We start from the raw sequence: 13,192 nt of genomic DNA on the forward strand, positions 1-13,192 counted from the left end.
AATTATGTTTATGTGGCTATCTTATTCTCTTGCCTTTTCTTGGGTGTAGTTTCCCTCCTTGTGTTGGAGTTTTCCACATATTATCCTTTGTAGGGCTGGATTTGTGAAAAGACATTGTTTAAATTTGGTTTTGTAGTGGAATATCTTAGTTTGTCCATCTATGGCAGTTAAGAGTTTTGCTGGGTATAGTAACCTGGGCTGGTATTTGTGTTCTCTTATGGACTGTATGACATCTGCTCAGGATCTTCTGGCTTTTACAGTTTCTCTTCAGAAGTATGGTGTAATTCTGATAGGTCTACGTTTATATGTTACTTGACCTTTTTCCCTTACTGATTTTAATATTTTTTCTTTATTTTGTGCATTTGATGTTTTGATTATTGTGTGACAAAAGGAGTTCCTTTTCTAGTCCAGTCTATTTGGAGTTCTGTAAGCTTCTTTTATGTTCATGGGCATCTCTTTCTTTAAGTTAGGGAATGTTTCTTCTATAATTTTGTCGAAGTTATTTACTGGCCCTTTATGTAGGGAATATTCACTCTCTTCTCTACTATCCTTAGGTTTGGACTTTTTATTGTGTCCTGGATTTCCTGGATTAGGAGCTTTTTGCATTTTGTATTTTCTTTGACTGTTGTGTCAGTGTTTTCTATGGTTTCTTTGGCATCAGAGGGTCTTTTATCTCTTGTATTCTCTTGGTGATGCTTGCATCTATGACACCTTATCTACTTCCTAAGTTTTCTATCTTCATGGTTGTCTCAATTTGTGATTTCTTTAATGTTTCTATTTCAATTTTCAGGTCCTGGATGATTTTGTTCACTTCTTTCAACTGTTTAGTTGTATTTTACTGTAATTTTTAAATGAATTTTTGTGTTTCCTCTTTAATGGCTTTACCTGTTTGCCTATGTTCTCCTTTATTTCTTTAAGGGAGTTATCTATGTCCTTCTTGAAGTCCTCTGTAATTAACATGAGATGTGATTTTAAATCTGATTCTTGCTTTTCTGGTGTGTTTGAGATGGCTCGCCTCTTGTCATCTCATTATCTCTACCTCTACTTGCCCTTAGTGTCTCTGACTGGATCCTACCCCTCCTGTGATTCTGGTTATGTCAGAACTCCTCAGAATCCTGCTATCTCTGTGATCCTGTCATTCTGGGATCTTGTGAACCTGAGATTCTGGATGTGTCAGAGTTCTTGTTAGTCAAGCTGCCTCTGGGATCCAAAAATCCTGGTGGGCCCAATCTTCTGAGATCCTGTTGTGTCAGAGTTCCTGCTTTCTCTAGGTGTTGCAGGAATGGGTAGGGGCATTAGCCCTAGGTTTGCTCCTGGCACAGGTGTAAGCTGGAAGGAACCCATGCTTCTTGCTGTGTGGGGGTTTGTGTTTCCCTGGTTCATGTGGGAGTCCCAGATATGCTGGGTGTTGAGAAACATGTTGTGCTGTCAACTGTGATCTTGAGTGTGTCAGAGCTCCTTTGCTCCTTGTGTGTCCTATTTTCCTCTATCATCCTGGGCATTTCAGAGCACCTGAGAGTCAGGCTCCTTCTGGGTATTGTAAGAGTGGATGCAGAGGCAGCACCCCAGGTCTGCTACCAGTGCAGGTTCAGACAGGAAGGAACCCATGTCACTGGCCAGGTGTGGGTTCTTGGGTCCCTTTATCCAGGGGGGGAGGGACAGTTACTCCAGGTGTAGGGGCAGTTGTCATGAACTCCTCACCTGTGTTCCCGGGTGTTTTAGAGCAGCTGGCAGTTGGGTTTCCTCTGGGTGTTGTGGGAATGGGTGCAGAGCCAGTGCCCAAGGTCTGCACAGGGCACAGGGCATAGGTTCAGACCAGAAGGAACCAGTACTACTAGCTGCACAAGGGTTTCTGCATGCCTAGATCCTGGAGGACACATTTGCTCGTTGTGGGTGTTGGGGTAGATTTTGTGGCCTTTCCTGTGATCTTGGTTGTTTTAGATCACCTCAGAGTTGGGCTTCCTCTGGGTTTTGTAGTAATGGATGCAGAGTCAGCGCCCAAGGTCTCTCAGGGCAGAGGTTCAGACTGGAAGGCTATTTTCATTTTTCTACATACTGTTTGCCAGTTAGATCAGTAGCATTTATTGAAGATGTTCTCATTTGTTCATTGACTATTGTTTTCTCATTGGCAAAGATCAAGTGTCCATAAGTTTGTGGTTTTATTTCTGGGTCTTCAATTCTATTCCATCAATCAACTTGTCTGTCTCTGTACCAATACCATGTAGTTTTTATCACTGTTGCTCTATAGTACAGCTTGAGGTCAGAGACTGTAATTTCCTTAGAGGTCCCTTTATCGTTAAGATTTTTTTCTCTATACTGGGTGTTTAGTTTTCCAGATTAAATTGAGAATTGCTCCTTCCATGATATGGAGGGTGGGGTTGTTCCAGGCATCCCACATATTGATCATCAGTTGTAGGGCACGTGGACCAAAACAATTTGCACGGATCAGGTGATGTTGAACATGTCTAAATCCTGGGAATGTCAAAAGTTGAGATTAGAATCTCATTCTTAGACAGGTAGAAGAAAGCTTAACTCCTTCCATATTTCCATATTTTCATGCCCCAACCAGTTGGTCACAGGTAGTCAGTCAGGTACCCTGCACCTAGAACACCACTCTGTGCTAATGAGGCAACTCAATACATTAGGTTTCAGGCAATGAGTATCCCATTCTGGATATTCTCACCCCAAAACTATATTCAGGTGATCCCTTGGTTCATGCAAATAAAGTGTATGCATTCAAACCAATCCCCAATACTTAAGAATGAGGAAGCCACAATCGTCTCAGAGGGCTGCTTCATTAAAGATCACTGGAAAAGACCTTTGTCTAAAAGGGCCACAAAATTTATATCCTTGGAGAAGTTCCATCAGGTCTTATGTCCTAGAGGGAACAGGCAGACTGAGTACTCCACTCGGAACTCCTCTTCCCAGCGGTATCTGGACACCCCGAGAGGAGAGGTGGAACATAGTACCACAGTCGGTGTCAGAAGGACTATTGTTAAGAAACCAGACTGATCATCATGCTAAGTCTATGACTTCAGGTTCAGTGTTATATAACTAGAACTTTATGGAGATTAAATGAAGCAATGTCTGAAGAGTCATAGAGTGTTTTGTGAAATCTTTTCAAGTGTAATAATTCTCAATGAATATCAACTCTCCCTTTACATTCATTTATGTATATCAACTATGTCTGTGGTAAACATATAGGGTATTCGTGCTGTGAATTAAATATTTGAGAGAGAAAAGACTGTGTTTGGCATGTGCACATATTTACTGATATTACATATACATCATAGACAGATTGGTTATGAAATAATATCAGGAGAGACAGATTATAGCACTTAAAGACTAGGGCTCTATGATGTTTTAACTTTGTCATCACACAGTGGTCATAGGCTCTGGAAATCTGTACTACTTTTACAAGGTAGGCATATACACTTTCACAAGAAGTCAGCAGGGTCATCTAGGAATGAAAGGGTAGATAAAAAGCAGTTTCTAGTTGGGAAACTGGGAAGGGGGATAACATTTGAAATATAAATAGATATCTCTACAAAAATAAAATAAAAAATAAAATAGACTAGCCTAGAAAAAAATAGCAGATGAAGAACCAGGTGGATTTAGAGAGCTAAGAAGAGATGGTGCACTGTTCAGTAATGTAAAAAACCTACCAAAATGAATATCAAGACGATATATTAGTCCTAAATCTCTCTGCATTTATTTTTACATCTTTATCCATACATGTTTAAATCAGATCAAAGTTTCATACAAATGAATAGGTTTAGGGCTGGTGAGATTCTGAAGTATTTAAGTACTTGTTGAACAAGCCTTATGATTTCCTACAATTCTCAGAATCCACATAAGAAGTTACTCTACAACACTGTCTATACTCCACATGCACGTTATCTAGTGTTCACAGGCACATTCCCATAATACACACACACACACACACACACACACACACACACACACACACACACACAAATAATAATTAGGAGATATATAAAGAACAATAAGCTCAATTCCAGTGGCAAGGAAGTACTTTGAAAAGGAGAAACATCATGAATAATTTATGTACTCCAGGAGAATTACTTTGTATATGACTTTACTTACAATTTATCACCTTCATAATGTGAGGGTTTTTTTTCTTCCTCATTTTCTTCAATTTTCATACAGAACTGAATACCTGTTATAGTATATAGGTAATAATCTAGGGGTTGGTGAATCTAGCATACTCTACAGGGTCTTTAGGTGAAACTAATGAGCCGAGGACTTGCCTGCTTCTTTAGGGCTCATCTCTTAGTGTTTGGAACCAAATAGATGAAGTACGGCAGAGTCGGGGGATCTGGCACTGGGACCTTTAGCTGGAAACATACAGTTTATGATGAAAGGTTTAATTGCTTAAAGTATGAAACTGAGTCAGTTGATCGATAAGCAGAGTGCTATTTTGTCTGATCTATGTAGACCTCTAGCACTTTAGAATTCTGCAAATTAAGGGGTTGATAAGTGATTCCTTTGTCTTGAATTTGTCATCTGATTTGTGGTACCATTTCCCGCCTCCTCACCACTCTACTACTTGACTTTCTTTTACAAAGTCCTGGAAAGTAAGCATTAAAAACAGAAATATTACAAAAAAAACCACCTATGTTAAAAGAATGCCTTTCTCTGGGACTTGAGTCCAAAATTAAACTATGTATTTACCCATTTCATCAAGCTCCTGTTTCCTGCTTGTGTAAAGTAGGCATAAAATTATATTTTCTTATAATTACTATTAAATACATACATTGAACATGAGCAGTTTGTTTTAATGTTGGGATATAATTGTGTCGATTGTAACAGAATTAAATGTAAAAATAAATGGTATCTTAAGAAAATTACAAAATAAAAAACATAAAATTGTATTTAATATTTACACATTAAGTGATATTCAAATATGTTTTTTATAAACATATCATTCAAATTATCATTATTTCAATGTAGAGAATTTATATTTAAATAAATAATCAGTGAAGTTATTAAAGTCTAATGGATTGTAGGGATGTAAATAAGTGAAAAGATTTCCAATCAAGAATGTGAAATTTGACAATATGAAATGAACATATTAGAATCCTTGAAGCCTGTGGCACACTTATTCTTGTATTAGTGAATTCATCTGTGGTTGTGTCCTGGACCTGTCTTAGAGCAGATGTCATCTAGTCTTAAGAGCACCTTCTTTGGGAAGTGAGGAACTGATTCCAATTATAAACAAGTTCTTTTCTGTAATCATAAACTCATAATCTCAGATTCTTCAGACAATGACTCCTTGCTTTGGGACTTTCTGAAAAGATATTATTCTTACTTTTTTCCACTCCCAGCATTGTTTTGATAATTTGAATTCATTGCAGGAAAGTTTTTCACTGTAGTGTAGCCTAATCATCCACAGGAAGTTTCCTGGGAAGAAGCCAGAAGTAGGCGCTTATAAATGTACTCAATGTTTCTGAAAGACAATTGATCTTCTCTGATATGATGTATTCATGGACAAATGGGTTTCTGAAATCAACTGGAAGTGCTCATTTGCCATGATATGAGGGCACAGAAGATCCATTCACCTTCTTTGATAGTAGCAGCCGCAGCAATAGAAGGAGGAGGAGGAGCAGTAAGAAGAGGAGGAGGAGTCCTCTGGTACAGCAAAGAATCACTGAGATGATCCATTTGTGAAGAGACATGACTCACTCTGTCTAGGAAGCCCTATCTAGTCTCCATGGACTCTGTTGCACAGGGTGTCACTTTTCAGCTGAGATGAGAAAGTAACCATCCATCACTATGATATTTAAACTAAAAATTTAGTTACATAGATGTCCACTTTGAAAAAATGGGTGACCTCTTAGGTTTTTGGAATGTTCACTAAGTTGTTTCTGTTATTCACAAACATTTGAAAATGACATTAATTCTTAGTGTGGGTATGTAAGCCATTTTTTTCAAATAGTTCAATGTCTTATAGTTTGTGATAACTTTTATTCATCAGACTTACTAGCTTTTTTTTAAAAATCAATGTCCAATATTAGTATGTAACATAGTTATTATGACAAGGCCAACACTGTTCATGTGTGTGCTTCATCATCATGCCTGATGAGAATCAACACATACTTGCTTGATTCCTCACACTGAAGATGAAGTGTCCCATAATTAACATGGTGCTCAGCCTGGAGTTGCCAGCTTACCATAGTAACCCGGTGGATTCTTACCTCTGTTTTAGCTTTATATTATTTTCTTACAGTAACCCAGTGAGTGGACTGGGGCTTCATAATTGTCATAAAACCATGTCACTGAGGTTACTGAGGTTAAATGATTATTCATAGTCCTGTTCCTAACCGTTTATGGAGGCAGACTCACAGCACTGTAGACATCTCAGTAGTACCAATGCACAGGCCTATGACCCTCACAGTACTTGTCTGTGCAGCAAGAATCGCATCTGCAGTCATAAGGTTTATTGTTCCCTGAGGTTGCTTCCATTTCTCTTATAGAGTAGCAATTTGTTTTTGATACAAGATAAGAGAAGCTTTCAGAATTTGGATTTATCTACTTTTTCTGTTTTCATTACATGCACCCTTAACACTTTTAGCAATGATTGATGGTGTTTTATTAATTATCTTTTAATGAAATGTACAGAAAACAATCTTTACCAGATCAGTAACTTACTATCTCAGGAGGAGATACAACATGCCAACTTAAAAGAAAAACAAAAAAACATAAAACAGGTCATTACCTTTCTTTTATATTTGATAAGAGTGCTCTGAAATAATTTCTTTAAAAAAACAGTTATTTGTAAGTATACTGTAGCTATCTTCAGATACACTGGAAGAGGGCATTGGATTGCATTACACATGGTTATGAGTCACCATGTGGTTGCTGGGATTTGAACTCAGGACCCCTGGAAGAACAGTCAGTTCTCTTAACCACTGAGCCATCTCTCCAGCCCCTGAAATAGTTTCTTACCTATCAATGTGTCTTCATGTTTTGAAACATCCAACAAAAAAGTACATGAGAATTCTGCATGAAAAAAATAGCTAAAATAAAATATCCCAAGCAACCAAATATACAACATTCTGCAGTATACCAAACAAGAAAACTGTGAAACAGTGGATAAGGTTTCAGATAGCTTACACATACGTGTTTCCATTTGTCATCTGATAAAAGTACACAGTATAAGATGAGTTCAAATAAACTAATGTTTTCCATGACATCAATTTTATTTGTTACTAATTCTTTATTTTCTTGGAAACACTATAAAGAAAGTGATGGCAAGTACCACTAGCCTGTCTTTCTTCAAAATACGGTTTGGTTTGAACCACATTGTTAGAAGAGTGTAAATTGCACATCTGCTAACATCTTCAACATAAGGCTGCAGAACTGAAATTTTCATCAGGTTGACTCATGTGAATCCAATTGTAGAAATGTCCCAGGAAAGAGAACATGTCAGTTTCTTGTTTTTAAAGTAAAAAAAAAAGTTGCCTTACTTGTGATAGCCAGAAGTTGGAAACATACCAGATGTCCCACAACAGAAGACTGGATATGGAAAATGTGGTTCCTTTATACAATGGAATACTACTCAGCTATTAAGAACAAGATTCTGCAGCCAAATGAATGGAATTAGAATATGTCATCCTGAGTGAGGTAACCCAGACCCAAAAGGACATGCATTGTATGTTCTCACTAACTAACAAGTGGATATTATCCCCCTCCAAAAAAGTACAGAATTCCCAAGATACAATCCGCATAACTCAAAAATGTCAACAAGCTGAAGGGCCCAAGTGAGCATGCCTCAGTTCCACTTGGTAGGGAGAAGAAAGAAAGCATAAGGGGGGAGGAAGGGAGGGGCAGGCGAGGGAAAGAAGGTGGGGGTGGGGGTAGGGGGAGAGGGGATCATGATCTGATATTGGGTGGGGAAATGCCCTGAGGGGCAGTGGAAAGAATGGAAACAGACAACCTCAGGAGAAAAGAGGTTAGAAAGACCCTCTGGAATATACCAGAGACCTGGGAAGGGAGAGGCTCTCAGGACTCAAGGCAGAGGACCCTAGATGAAAAGACTCTACAGTGGGGAGAGGGAACTTACTGAATCTACCTTGAACAGAAAGACAGAATCAAGTGAGGGATGGTGTTGCTATCTTACAGTCAAAGCTCTGATCCATAATTCTTTCTGTCTAAAAGAAATGCAGGAATGGAAATGGAGAAGAGCCTGAGGTAAAGAAGGCCCAGCAACAGGCCCAAAATGGGATCCAGCTCAAGGGGAGGCCCCAAGACCTGACACCATTACTGAGGAAGCTGAGGGGCCTTTAAAACAAGGGACCTACTATGACTACTCTCCAAAAGACCCAACAAATAGATGAAAGAATATGATGCAGATATGTGCACCCAACCAAGGAACAAAAGCTGCTAACCCCTATGGTTGAAGTAGGGAAAAGTTAGAGGAAGCTGAGGAGCAGGGCAACCTTGTAGGAGGACCAGCAATCTCAATTAACCTGGACACCTGAGATCTCTTAGACACTGAGTCACCAACCAGGCAGCATATACCAGTTGAGATGAAGTCTCCAACACATATACAGCAGAGGACTCCTGGGTCAGTGAGAGAAGACGTACCTAATGCTCAAGAGACTGGAGGCCCCAGGAAGTTTAGAGGACTGGTAGGATGGGTGGGGTGGGGACATCCTTGTAGAGACAGGGGCAGCAGAGTTTAGGGGAAGTGGGAATGTGATATGGGTGGACCAGGAAGTAAAAAAAAACTGGAGTGTAAAAATAAATGAATAGGGCCTCTGGGTTCCCTTGGATAAGGGCACAGAAGCAGCGGGTCCCCTGCATCTGAGACACCGCCGGAACCTGAAGGGACTGACCAGATGAACAGTTCTCTGCACCCAAATCCCATGGGAGGGAGAGCTAAACCTTCAGAGAGGCAGACATGCCTGGGAAACCAGAAGCGACTGCACTCTGCACACATTACTGATTCCAGAGGAAAACACCAAACGCCATCTGGAACCCTGGTGCACGGAAGATCCTGGAAAGGGTGGCGCAGATCTTCCTGGTGGCTACCCCCACGGAGAGCTCATAGGCAGCACCCCACAAGCAAACTTGAGCCTCGTGACCACAGGTAAGACCAACTTTTCTGCTCCAAGCGACCTGCCTGGTGATCTCAAGACACAGGCCCACAGGAACAACTGAAGACCTGTAGATAGGAAAAACTACACGCCCGAAAGCAGAACACTCTGTCCCCATAACTGGCTGAAAGAAAACAGGAAAACAGGTCTACAGTGCCCCTGACACACAGGCTTATAGGACAATCTAGCCACTGTCCGAAATAGAAGAACAAAGTAACATTAGAGATAATCTGATGGTGAGAGACAAATGCAGGAATACAAGCAACAGAAACCAAGACTACATGGCATCATCGGAGCCCAATTCTCTCACCAAAGGAAACACAGAATATCCAAACACACCAGAAAAGCAAGATGTAGTTTCAAAATCATATTCGATCATGATGCTGGAGGACTTCAAGAAAGACGTGAAGAACTCCCTTAGAGAAACACAGGAAAACATTAATAAACAAGTAGAAACCTACAGAGAGGAATCGCAAAAATCCCTGAAAGAATTCCAGGAAAACAAAATCAAACAGTTGAAGGAATTAAAAATGGAAATAGAAGGCATCAAGAAAAAACACATGGAAACAACCCTGGATGTAGAAAACCAAAAGAAGAGACAAGGAGCCGTAGATACGAGCTTTACCAACTGAATCCAAGAGATGGAAGAGAGAATCTCAGGAGCAGAAGATTCCACAGAAATCATCGACTCAACTGTCAAAGATAATGTAAAGCAGAAAAAGCTACTGATCCAAAACATACAGGAAATGCAGGACTCAATGAGAAGATGAAACCTAAGGATAATAGGTATAGAAGAGAGTGAAGACTCCCAGCTCAAAGGACCAGTAAATATCTTCAACAAAATCATAGAAGAAAACTTCCCTAACCTAAAGAAAGAGATACCCATAGGCATACAAGAAGTCTACAGAACTCCAAATAGATTGGACCAGAAAAAAAACACCTCCCGTCACATGATAGTCAAAACACCAAATGCACAAAATAAAGAAAGAATATTAAAAGCAGTAAGGGAAAAAGGTCAAGTAGCATATAAAGGCAGACCTATCAGAATCACACCAGACTTTTCGCCAGAGACTATGAAAGCCAGAAGATCCTGGACAGATGTCATACAGACACTAAGAGAACAAAAACGCCAGCCCATGTTACTTTATCCTGCAAAACTCTCAATTGACATGGAGAAACCAAGATATTCCATGACAAAACCAAATTTACACAATATCTTTCTACAAATCCAGCACTACAAAGGATAATAAATGGTAAAGCCCAACATAAGGAGGCAAGCTATACCCTAGAGGAAGCAAGAATCTAATCGTCTTTGCAACAAAATAAAGAGAAGACAAGCACACAAACATAACCTCATATCCAAGTATGAATATAACAGGAAGCAATAATCACTATTCCTTAATATCTCTCAACGTCAATGGCCTCAACTCCCCAATAAAAAGACATAGATTAACAAACTGGATACGCAATGAGGACCCTGCATTCTGCTGCCTACAGGAAACACACCTCAGAGACAAAGACAGACACTACCTCAGAGTGAAAGGCTGAAATGGTTGGAAGAAGCAAGCTGGAGTAGCCATTCTAAAATGAAATAAAATCAATTTTCAACTAAAAGTCATCAAAAAAGATAAAGAAGGACACTTCATATTTATCAAAGGAAAAATCCACCAAGATGAACTCTCAATCCTAAATATCTATGCCCCAAATACAAGGGCACCTACATACGTAAAAGAAACCTTACTAAAGCTCAAAACACATATTGCACCTCACACAATAATAGTAGGAGATTTCAACACCCCACTCTCATCAATGGACAGATCATGGAAACAGAAATTAAACAGAGACGTAGACAGACTAAGAGAAGTCATGAGCCAAATGGACTTAACAGATATTTATAGAACATTCTATCCTAAAGCAAAAGGATATACCTTCTTCTCAGCTCCTCATTGTACTTTCTCCAAAATTGACTATATAATTGGTCAAAAGACGGGCCTCAACAGGTACAGACAGATAGAAATAATCCCATGCGTGCTATCAGACCACCACGGCCTAAAGCTGGTCTTCGATAACAATAAGGGAAGAATGCCAACATATATGTGGAAATTGAACAATGCTCTACTCAACAATAACCTGGTCAAGGAAGAAATAAAGAAAGAAATTAAAGACTTTTTAGAATTTAATGAAAATGAAGGTACATACCCAAACTTATGGAACACAATGAAAACTGTGCTAAGAGGAAAACTCATAGCTCTGAGTGCCTGCAGAAAGAAATAGGAAAGAGCATATGTCAGCAACTTGACAGCACACCTAAAAGCTCTAGAACAAAAAGAAGCAAATACACCCAGGAGGAGTAGAAGGCAGGAAATAATCAAACTCAGAGCTGAAATCAACCAAGTAGAAACAAAAAGGACCATAGAAAGAATCAACAGAACCAAAAGTTGGTTCTTTGAGAAAATCAACAAGATAGATAAACCCTTAGGCAGACTAATGAGAGGACACAGAGAGTGTGTCCAAATTAACAAAATCAGAAATGAAAAGGGAGACATAACTACAGATTCAGAGGAAATTCAAAAAATCTTCAGATCTTAGTATAAAAACCTATATTCAACAAAACTTGAAAATCTGCAGGAAATGGACAACTTCCTAGACAGATACCAGGTACCAAACTTAAATCAGGAACAGGTAAACCAGTTAAACAAGCCCATAACTCCTAAGGAAATAGAAGCAGTCATTAAAGGTCTCCCAACCAAAAAGAGCCTAGGTCCAGACGGGTTTAGTGCAGAATTCTATCAGACCTTCATAGAAGACCTCATACCAATATTATCCAATCTATGCCACAAAATTGAAACAGATGGAGTACTTCCGAATTCCTTCTATGAAGCCACAATTACTCTTATACCTAAACCACACAAAGACCCAACAAATAAAGAGAACTTCAGACCAATTTCCCATATGAATATCGACGCAAAAATAATCAATAAAATTCTGGCAAACCGAATCCAAGAGCACATCAAAACAATCATCCACCATGATCAAGTAGGCTTCATCCCAGTCATGCAGGGATGGTTTAATATACGGAAAACCATCAACGTGATCCATTATATAAACAGACTGAAAGAACAAAACCACATGATCATTTCATTAGATGCTGAGAAAGCATTTGACAAAATTCAATACCCCTTCATGATAAAAGTCCCAGAAAGAATAGGAATTCAAGGCCCATACTTAAACATAGTAAAAGCCATATACAGCAAACCAGTTGCTAACATTAAACAAAATGGAGAGAAACTTGAAGCAATCCCACTAAAATCAGGGACTAGACAAGGCTGCCCACTCTCTCCCTACTTATTCAATATAGTTCTTGAAGTTCTAGCCAGAGCAATCAGACAACAAAAGGAGGTCAAGGGGATAAAGATTGGAAAAGAAGAAGTCAAAATATCACTATTTGCAGATGACATGATAGTATATTTAAGTGATCCCAAAAGTTCCACCTGAGAACTACTAAAACTGATAAACTACTTCAGCAAAGTGGCTGGGTATAAAATTAACTCAAATAAATCAGTAGCCTTCCTCTACACAAAAGAGAAACAAGCCGAGAAAGAAATCAGGGAAACGACACCCTTCATAAGAGACCCAAATAATATAAAGTACCTCGGTGTGACTTTAACCAAGCAAGTAAAAGATCTGTACAATAAGAACTTCAAGACACTGAGGAAAGAAATTGAAGAAGACCTCAGAAGATGGAAAGATATCCCATGCTCATGGATGGGCAGGATTTATATAGTAAAAATGGCCATTTTACCAAAAGCGATCTACAGATTCAATGCAAATCCCCATCAAAATACCAATCCAATTCTTCAGAGAGTTAGACAGAACAATTTGCAAATTCATCTGGAATAACAAATAACCCAGGAAAGCTAAAACTATCCTTAACGATAAAAGGACTTCAGGGGGAATCACTATCCCTGAACTCAAGCAGTATTACAGAGCAATAGTGATAAAAACTGCATGGTATTGGTACAGAGACAGACAGATAGACCAATGGAACAGAATTGAAGACCCAGAAATGA

Source organism: Rattus norvegicus, chromosome 17 (genome assembly GCF_036323735.1).
Source record: "Rattus norvegicus strain BN/NHsdMcwi chromosome 17, GRCr8, whole genome shotgun sequence".
In the NCBI taxonomy this organism is placed as follows: domain Eukaryota; kingdom Metazoa; phylum Chordata; class Mammalia; order Rodentia; family Muridae; genus Rattus; species Rattus norvegicus.